Here is a 10,187-nt window from a genome sequence, read left to right as displayed (position 1 = left end):
TTAAACCGTAGTATAATATCTTCACTTCATCTGATGCAAGCTGACATGGCACAGCAATGCTTCAAAACTGTCATAGTAGTACTGCTTGTTGCCACAGCTGATTCAGTAGTAGGGTGGATGTTAGAAGTTCATCTGCTAGAGAGAATGTTTCACCCCTGCAAACTAATCAAGCTGATAAATGCGAAACTAATAGAGAAAATCATGTCGGTAGATTTTCCCACGCCCATTCCTCTGAGAATGTTTATAGCTAGAACGTATACTACCAGATCCTTGCTGAATATGTTAAAATAATTAATATTTAAAATTGCTTTGTCTGTTCCTATATTCCAGCTTCTGCAGCCAAACGTTTGGTGTATTGTCATTTCCCCCTGTTGTAGGTCTTCTCATGTCGTGTTTCCTTAATCTTTTTTATCAGCAGCATTCGATTAAAGTGTTTTATATGATCAATAAATGCCCTTTAGAAAATATACAGCTTGTAAAGGGAGCAAATATGTATCTTTGGGCAACTAAGCGGGACTACCAATTTTCTAAAGCCTTCAAATGACTGGATTAGCATGAGTATATTATGAAATTCTTTACTTCCTTAACTAAAACAAATTCCACTAACCATGAGGTGCATGACCTAACCTGCAACATTAGTGAAGATGAGAAAACATTTGTAGATGAGTTAAATGAAAGAATACGACAAGATGAAGAGGATGGAAGGATGGAGAAGGAGGGAACCAGAGGAAAAGATAAAGGGAACATAGATGATCCACCCCCATATTTGAGTACTGACCTTGCAAAGAAGGCAACCTTATGTACGCTAAGACGCTAAGAAGACAAAAAGGGAATGAGACCATGGAAGATGTAGGATGGAGTAAATGCGAGCATAGCTACTTAATCAAGGATAAGAGTTTTTGCTGAATTTGAGTGAAGTATTAAAGGCATATAATATGTATGTGATAAGTTAGCTTATGTTCAGCTGCCGCACAATTGGGGAGGTAGTTGCTATGCAGCTTAAGTTTTCCCTAAAATCTATCACACTGATAACATAAACTATAAACTGAACTCTTGAATAAGACAGAGCCAACGCAGTTTCAAGCAAATACTATGTGATATCTTTGGAGAACTATAAACCATCAGTAGATGTCGCTTTGTATTATGTTAAAATTAGAAAGCTGTCATGTCAACCCTAGTAGGCAGGATAGCCACTAACACTGCAGTTATCTTAACTGTTGTTAGAATTGGGGATCTCTGGTTGGCACAGGTAGGGACTTGTGACAAACAGGGACCCTCTCCTCTAGTCAGGGTAAGGGGTTACACTCCTAAAATAACCCCTGCTCACCCTCTAGGTAGCTTGGCGCGAGCAGACAAGGCTTATCTCAGAGCGTTATAGGTTAAGCATTTGTGACCACATACAGTAACCCAGTGACAACACCACAAATGGACACCACATTAGATTTATATAAAAAATAATGATCTTTTATATAAAGACTTAGCACAAGACCAAATAACGACAAAAATAACATACACAGTTCAAGAATATGATTTTAGAAAGAGTTCTTAGGTTACCGACAAAATCATTCACCTTAGCGTCCGTTTTAACCCACAGTACCTTATGATGCGATAAAAAGTTCCTAGCGGCACTTCAGCGTTGAAAATCAAGGTGTAGCTTATCCGGTAGAAATTTACACGCTAAGGCACAATGCGACAAAATTTGGCCCGCTAACGAGCGGGGCAACAATTTCACCAGCGGTTATCTTGGTTGAGTCTGCGACGATTTTCGCAGCGATAAAATTACTCACGCTAGCGTGGCGATGATCTTGGCTTGTTCTGCGACGATTTCACACAGCAGCGGCAGGCTCTGCGACGAAGTTCGCAGCGATAGAATTCTTCCCGCTAACAGGCGGAGCGGGGATCTTGGGCTGGTAGCGATCAAATTCGGTCCGCTAACGAGCGGTGCGATGATTTTCCCATCGCTGATCGGGCTCAGCGGCAGCAGGCTCTGTGACGATGCTCGCAGCGATAGAATTCTGCCCGCTAACAGGCGGAGCGCGAATCTTGGGCTGGTAGCAATCACATTCGGTCCGCTAACGAGCGGTGCGATGATTTTCCCAGCGCTGATCGGGATCAGCGGTAGCAGGCTCTGTGACGATGTCCTCAGCGATAAAATTCTGCAAGCTAACGAGCGGTGCGATGGAAATTTTCTCGCTAAGCTGGCTGTGCGTGAACAAGTGGAGATCTTTGATTTCTTTCTTCTTGGCCAGCTTCCCAACAGCAGGCACAGCTCCCAGAGGCCCCAAAACTGGTTCCCGCACTCTAGGAGGGGCAAAACTCACACAGCAGAGTTCAGGGGGAAGCTGGGGGTGAAGTCCTTTTGTTCCTGGGACTTCTTAACAGGAGGCCAGCTCTTCTCAGGCCCTTGGAGATCTTTTAAAGCACAAGTTGAAATAAAGTCTTTGTAGTCTTTCTCCCCTCCTTCAGCAGCAAGGCAACCACTGCAGGCCAATCCCCCAGGTCAGGGACAGTACTCCTCCTTACAGCTTTCCCAGTTCCTTCTCCTCAGGCAGAGGTTCTTCTTGTCAAGCAGGATCTAATTTCTTGGGAGCAGGGTCCCAATACTTATACCCCTAAATCCTTTGTTCCTCTGGGGTAGAGGGGCCTTTGCCCAGTCCAAACCAGTTCCTGAGCACTTTGTTGACATGTCTCTGACTTTCCATTCAGAGTGCAGGGCAGACATCAGCCGCTCCACAGGAGGTGGAGCCAGCATTGTGGGGGCAGAGCACAGCCATATTCAGAGTCCAGGTGCACTCCTCCCACCCATCTGGATGTAGATCTCTCTATTCACCACCGGGCTGCCCCAGCCTGTCTCCTGGAATTCCCCAGCCCTGTCACTCACAGAAACCAGACAGCAGATACACATCCTAGCAGAGGCGGGCTGAAATGGTTAGGCAAGCAAATACCAGCTTTCTAAAAGTGGCATTTGCAAACACAGAATATTAAAACAAACTTTACTAAAATATGTATTTTATTATTCTGAGTTCAGGCATACTAAACTCGAATTTCTACCATGTTCCCTGGGTCTGCTAGGATCATAGAATGTAACAATTCTAACAGCCCATACTGGCCTATGGAGAACAGGTAGCCTTACAATAGTGAAAAACGAAATTGGCTGTAATTCACTATTAGGACATGCCACACACATCAGGGCTTGTCCTACCTTAGGCTTACAATGCACCCTGCCCTTGGGCCTACCATAGGGGTGACTAATATGAAGTTAAGGGAAGGTTTAGGGACTGGCAAGTGGGTGTACTTGCCCAGTCAGCATGACAGTACCAGACTGCATGCAGGTTCTGCAATGTCAGACCTTAGACATATTTTACTAGGCCGCTTCTGTGGGTCGCACAACCAGTGCTGCAAGCCCACCAGCAGCATTTGTATTTACAAGCCTGGGCACCCCTGGTGCACTTTACTGGGGTCTGACAGTAAACCAAATGAGCCAATCATGGAATCCAACCAACATATATATTTTACAATGGGGAGAGCGTATGCACTTTAGCACTGATCAACAGTGGTAAAGTGCCCAAAGTCATAAAACAGCCAACAGGTCCGCAAAATATAGGAGGAAGGCAAACAAAAAAATTCAGGGATGACCCTGCAGGAAGGGCCAAGTCCAACACAACCCCCTTCCAGCCAAAACGCAGGGCAGACCAATCACCACCGGGATGGTCTTCCCTGCTTGGGGAGATAGAACAAGGACCTGGCCCGCAACTGCAGGGGCAGACTCCCGTTCTACGCCACTCTGAACCTATTGGAAACCCTCTGTCCATACTCTCAGGGTCCACCAAGCCAATCAATGGGGAACCCTTCTCCTCACCTGTGGACACCACCTGTGCAGCACCTAACCTTAACTGGCTCACAGGTGTGTCCCAACAGACAGACAGCAAAATGCTACAGTGGCCACTGACAGTAGTCAGGGATGAGACCCAGGCCGTATGCCTCCCAGGGCTGTCAAACCTTTGTGGCGCCAGGCAGCGGTGGGCAGTAGCCCCAGGTGCTTGACATCCTTTGTCCATTCTCCCTCCTGTCAGGTCAGGTATGACATCCTGGCACTGACCCACCAGCCCCAGGCCTGTACCCGGCAGCTGGACCGAAGACTGGGGTGGCCTCTCCCACACCCGGTCCTCCTCCTTGGGGCTCTGCACCCTCCCACTTGGAGTGGTACCCCCTTCCAGAATTGCCAGGGCACCTGTGGCAGGTGTCCTGCGTGATTCGCCCACCAGTTCAGGGGTTCTATCCTGCAACTGGGCGTCCAGGTAAGGGGGGGGCACCCTGAACCTGTCCTTTCAACCTAGGGTCTAAACCCTTCAGTTGAGCTGGGGTCAGAGGCGAGGACTCCCTCCTTCTGCACCCCCTTCCAGATGGCTGTACCCTCCCACCTGGAGTGGTACACTAAGAAGCAACATGGGTCAGGACACTGATTACAGTTGTCCCACCCTCCAGGTCAGATAACACCTGAACCTGGCTTCCCAACCCTGGGACCAACCCATGCGGTTGAACGCTCGCCTGGCGCACCAGGACTTCCCGGGGAGCACGCATGCCCCCCCGGAGGGTGACACATAACTCATGTGTCGTGTGACAGTCTGCCTGGCGCAGATCTCCCAACCCCTGTCCATCCGACAGTGCGCGAAGATCCCCCAGGACAGAAGTGGTGTCACCATGGTCATTCACTGGGGATGCAGCCCTTCTGGCTGGCCCACAACCCACTGGTTCTTCCACTGGGGACTCTTTCCCCCTCTCACCCCTCACTCTGGACTTCTGCACCCTCCCATCTGGAGCGGTACTGCCAGACACCCGAACTGATGGAGGCCTGCTTACAGACACTCCCCGTTCACCAGACACTAGGGGATCCCGCACAACGGGCAGCCCCTCAGGACAGACTAGGCTCCCCATCTGGTGTTCTCTTAAAGAACCATCCAGGCTCTGAGACTGAGGTTGGGCATTGCCGGGACATAACCCATTCTCACTCCTTCCTCTTAAAGACAGGACGTGAGGCCCTACACCCCTCTCACTACTACAGGACCTAGTTGGGCTACTCTGAGCCACTTCCACCACACTGGGTTTGAAGATACCTGAACCACTCATCTTGAGATCACTCTCCAATGCCTTTCCAGACCCTCTGGACTCCACCAAAAGGTCTGCCTCCAATGTGAGCTTCCTGCGGTCATAGAACTCACTCTCCCACGGTGTTGGCATAGCTCTGGAAAACAGGGACTTATAATATGCTCTCCCACAATTGGATCACACAGCCCCCTAGCAGGGTTAACCAAACTATCCTTCACCTCACCATCCAGCGCCTCGCACACGTACTCCACCCCACTCTCCTGAGACTGGCAAGTCAGTATCTGACTGTCTCTATCACACAACCAACACTCTTCTGGGCGGTCTTCACACTCACATACCAGGACTTCAATTTTGGGGGAACCCCTCTCCCTGCACCTCTCATCTAGAGTCATTAGAGTGTCCCTCCTACCACTAGGACCATGTACCCCTGCGCCAGTTACCCTATTCCCCTCAGGGACACTGCGCGCTACTGGAGCTACCTCATGTCCTTGAACCTCCTGGTGTATGTTAACCCCTCCTTCAAGTCAGGCGCCACATCTGTGTGTGTACTACTCTCTCAGCACTAGAAAATTCAATATTGCTGCCACCATCTGAGCTGGATTCCTCCTCCCACTCAGCAAAGCTCAATCTCTGAGCTACACACATTTCTGGTTGCTGGGCAGAGACACTCATGGTCTCAAGCATCTCGATCTCTAAGTTAAGCTTCCTCATTATCAAGCCATGCTCCAGTTGAATTCTTCTCTCTTCCAGAGCCAGCTTTTTGCTTTCCAACTCCCCATTCAATTTTGCCATCTCCATTTCATGTGCTCTGGTTTCTTTCCTGTCTGCCAACTCTTCTGGCGACAGGCCTCTGCCAAAGCTATGGACGCTTTCTGCTGGTTCAATTACTATCGCATCCTCAGGTGACCTTGACTCAATCCAGGCCCTCAGCGCCCTTTGGAATTGGGATTTGTTTCTGCACCCAGTCGGGGAAACTCCAAACCTTTTGCAGAAGCCCTTCAGCTGGGCTAATGTGTAGCTCTCTAGTCTCTCTTCTTCCCATTCAATATCTTCAATTTCAGAGACTACAGATGCTGCTCTCCCCACAACGACTGAACCAGGCATGATTTCTTCAAAAAAAATGGCGATTTCCAGCAAAACAAAATTTAAAAAGTGTGTAGCTGCGTTATGGTCTGAACTCACTAAGTGGTGTTCATCAATCACTGTACATGAATCACAAATGCAAATTCAGAATCCTCACCGCTGCCCACCAATGTTAGAATTGGGGATCTCTGGTTGGCACAGGTAGGGACTTGTGACAAGCAGGGACCCTCTCCTCTAGTCAGGATAAGGGGTTACACTCCTAAAATATCCCCTGCTCACCCTCTAGGTAGCTTGGCGCGAGCAGACAAGGCTTATCTCAGAGCGTTATAGGTTAAGCATTTGTGACCACATACAGTAACCCAGAGACAACACCACAAATGGACACCACACTAGATTTATATAAAAAATAATAATCTTTTATATAAAGACTTAGCACAAGACCAAATAACGACAAAAAAAACATACACAGTTCAAGAATATGATTTTAGAAAGAGTTCTTAGGTTAGCGACAAAATCATTCACCTTAGCGTCCGTTTTAACCAACAGTACCTTATGATGCGATAAAAAGTTCCTAGCGGCACTTCAGCGTTGAAAATCAAGGTGTAGCTTATCCGGTAGAAATTTACACGCTAAGGCACAATGCGACAAAATTTGGCCCGCTAACGAGTGGGGCGACAATTTCACCAGCGGTTAGCTTGGTTGAGTCTGCGACGATTTTCGCAGCGATAAAATTACTCACGCTAGCAGGGCGATGATCTTGGCTTGTTCTGTGACAATTTCACACAGCAGCGTCAGGCTCTGTGACGAAGTTCGCAGCAATAGAATTCTTCCCGCTAACAGGCAGAGCGGGGATCTTGGGCTGGTAGCGATCAAATTCGGTCCGCTAACGAGCGGTGCGATGATTTTCCCAGCAATGATCGGGCTCAGCGGCAGCAGGCTCTGCGACGATGCTCGCAGCGATAGAATTCTGCCTGCTAACAGGTGGAGCGCAGATCTTGGGCTGGTAGCGATCAAATTCGGTCCGCTAACGAGCGGTGCGATGATTTTCCCAGCGCTGATCGGGCTCAGCAGCAGCAGGCTCTGCGACGATGTCCTCAGCGATAAAATTCTGCACGCTAACGAGCGGTGCGACGGAAATTTTCTCGCTGTGCGTGAAAAAGTGGAGAGCTTTGATTTCTTTCTTCTTGGCCAGCTTCCCAACAGCTGGCACAGCTCCCAGAGGTCCCAAAACTGGTTCCCGCACTCTAGGAGGGGCAAAACTCACACAGCAGAGTTCAGGGGGAAGCTGGGGGTGAAGTCCTTTTGTTCCTGGGACTTCTTAACAGGAGGCCAGCTCTTCTAAGGCCCTTGGAGATCTTTTAAAGCACAAGTTGAAATAAAGTCTTTGTAGTCTATCTCCTCTCCTTCAGCAGCAAGGCAACCACTGCAGGCCAATCCCCCAGGTCAGGGACAGTACTCCTCCTTACAGCTTTCCCAGTTCCTTCTCCTCAGGCAGAGGTTCTTCTTGTCAAGCAGGATCTAATTTCTTGGGAGCAGGGTCCCAATACTTATTTCCTTTGTTCCTCTGGGGTAGAGGGGCCTTTGCCCAGTCCAAACCAGTTCCTGAGCACTTTGTTGACATGTCTCTGACTTTCCATTCAGAGTGCAGGGCAGAGGCATCAGCCGCTCCACAGGAGGTGGAGCCAGCATTGTGGTGGCAGAGCACAGCCCTATTCAGAGTCCAGGTGCACTCCTCCCACCCATCTGGATGTAGATCTCTCTATTCACCACCGGGCTGCCCCAGCCTGTCTCCTGGAATTCCCCAGCCCTGTCACTCACAGAAACCAGACAGCAGATACACATCCTAGCAGAGGTGGGCTGAAATGGTTAGGCAAGCAAATACAAGCTTTCTAAAAGTGGCATTTGCAAACACAGAATATTAAAACAAACTTTAATAAAAGATGTATTTTATTATTCTGAGTTCAGGCATACTAAACTCGAATTTCTACCATGTTCCCTGGGTCTGCTAGGATCATAGAATGCAACAATTCTAACAGCCCATACTGGCCTATGGAGAACAGGTAGCCTTACAATAGTGAAAAATGAAATTGGCTGTAATTCACTATTAGGACATGCCACACACATCAGGGCTTGTCCTACTTTAGGCTTACAATGCACCCTGCCCTAGGGCCTACCATAGGGGTGACTAATATGAAGTTAAGGGAAGGTTTAGGGACTGGCAAGTGGGTGTACTTGCCCAGTCAGCATGACAGTACCAGACTGCACGCAGTTTCTGCAATGGCAGACCTTAGACATATTTTACTAGGCCGCTTCTGTGGGTGGCACAACCAGTGCTGCAAGCCCACCAGCAGAATTTGTATTTACAAGCCCTGGGCACCCCTGGTGCACTTTACTGGGGTCTGACAGTAAACCAAATAAGCCAATCATGGAATCCTACCAACATATATATTTTACAATGGGGAGAGCATATGCACTTTAGCACTGATCAGCAGTGGTAAAGTGCCCAAAGTCATAAAACAGCCAAAAGGTCCGCAAAATAAAGGAGGAAGGCAAACAAAAAAATTCAGGGATGACCCTGCAGGAAGGGCCAAGTCCAACAACTGTTGTTAATAAAGAACTGCTCGCAATGAGAGCCATGATCATACAGAACTGCCTCACCATAGACATTCTACTCACAAAGGAAGGCTGAGTTTGCAAAGAACTGTATGCGAGGGAATGTTGTGTGTACATCTCTAAAGTAGATATCCAGATTAACAGCTATAGTATCAATATCACTAACATCACCCATGAACTTACTGAACTGAAAGAGCAGGTGCCTGAGAAGGTATAGGCTCTGCATTCAGGTCAGCAGGACAGGGATTTGTCAGAAAAGGCGAATAGATAGGCAGTATAGGTGGAGGAATACTAAAATTGCTTTTGACCCCTCTCTCAGTCATACTAATTGAAGTGCATGTGTCCTTTTTTACCTATAACTTTGCAAGAGAATTTCATCAAATGGTGGGTTGAACCGTGGCAAAAAGAAGCTGTGAGCAAAGAGCGGTAGGAAACGGAAAAGAGCAGACCTAAACATTGAGGAGATGCAGAGTGAACTTTATGACACAATGAAAGAATTGGAAAGACCCAAGCAGAAGAATCCCAGATTGATGACAACTGTTTTGTAATGAATAACATAATGCATATGATGATTTAGAATCATCAGAGGGGACGTTGTGGGATCTGTTTTCTATCAGTAGCGCATAACAGACAAGAAATTGAGCTTTCACTAATTTAGGCCAACTTTGTTCTGCCATCCATCTTGGATACGACACCGTAGTATACCACATGATCATTGCTGTTGCTATTATTTTGCTGTCATAAAATACTTTAGGCTTTGCTATGAAGTGACTGAGGGTCTTATTCCGAGTTTGACGGGCCTCCTGCCACCCCTATTTCCCCCTCTTTGGCCGTAATTACAAGTTTTGGTACTAATTAGTGCACCTGATAAATAGCACCTATTAAGAGTTTATGGGAAATAACATATGTATTTTGGTGTTTAACGCACCAAAATCTGCATGATACAGTAAATACTGTATGCTATTCCGCTGTTAAAGGTTTGACTTGCCGAAATGTATCGAGCCTTTAGGTACTTAACACACCCAATAATTATCGGATACTTTAAATACCTTTTAACTTGGAATTCCAAACCATGTGTAAACAGGGATTTAAGCAAAGGTCGAAATACACCGAACACTTCAATATCAGGGTCTTAGAAGGCGAACCTATGCTGGATTTTAGTAGAACTTTACTGAGTTCTTTGCTGTGCCTTTTTTTATTTTTTTAATCCCTTCAATGCTGATGACGGAGCGGTTCCGTCATGAGCCACGGTTGGCGTGTGCTCATGACGGAACCGCTCCGTCGTGGCACCCACCCTCCTGGGGAGCGCTGGCGCTCACCCCATGGGTGTCCGATTTCGCCCCCAGAAAAGGGGATGGCGGAGGAAGAGTTTCCGCTGCCACCCC

This window comes from Triturus cristatus, chromosome 9 (assembly GCF_964204655.1).
Source record: "Triturus cristatus chromosome 9, aTriCri1.1, whole genome shotgun sequence".
Lineage (NCBI taxonomy): Eukaryota > Metazoa > Chordata > Amphibia > Caudata > Salamandridae > Triturus > Triturus cristatus.
The sequence above is the reverse complement of the archived record's forward strand: the minus strand, read 5'-3'. Positions refer to the sequence as shown.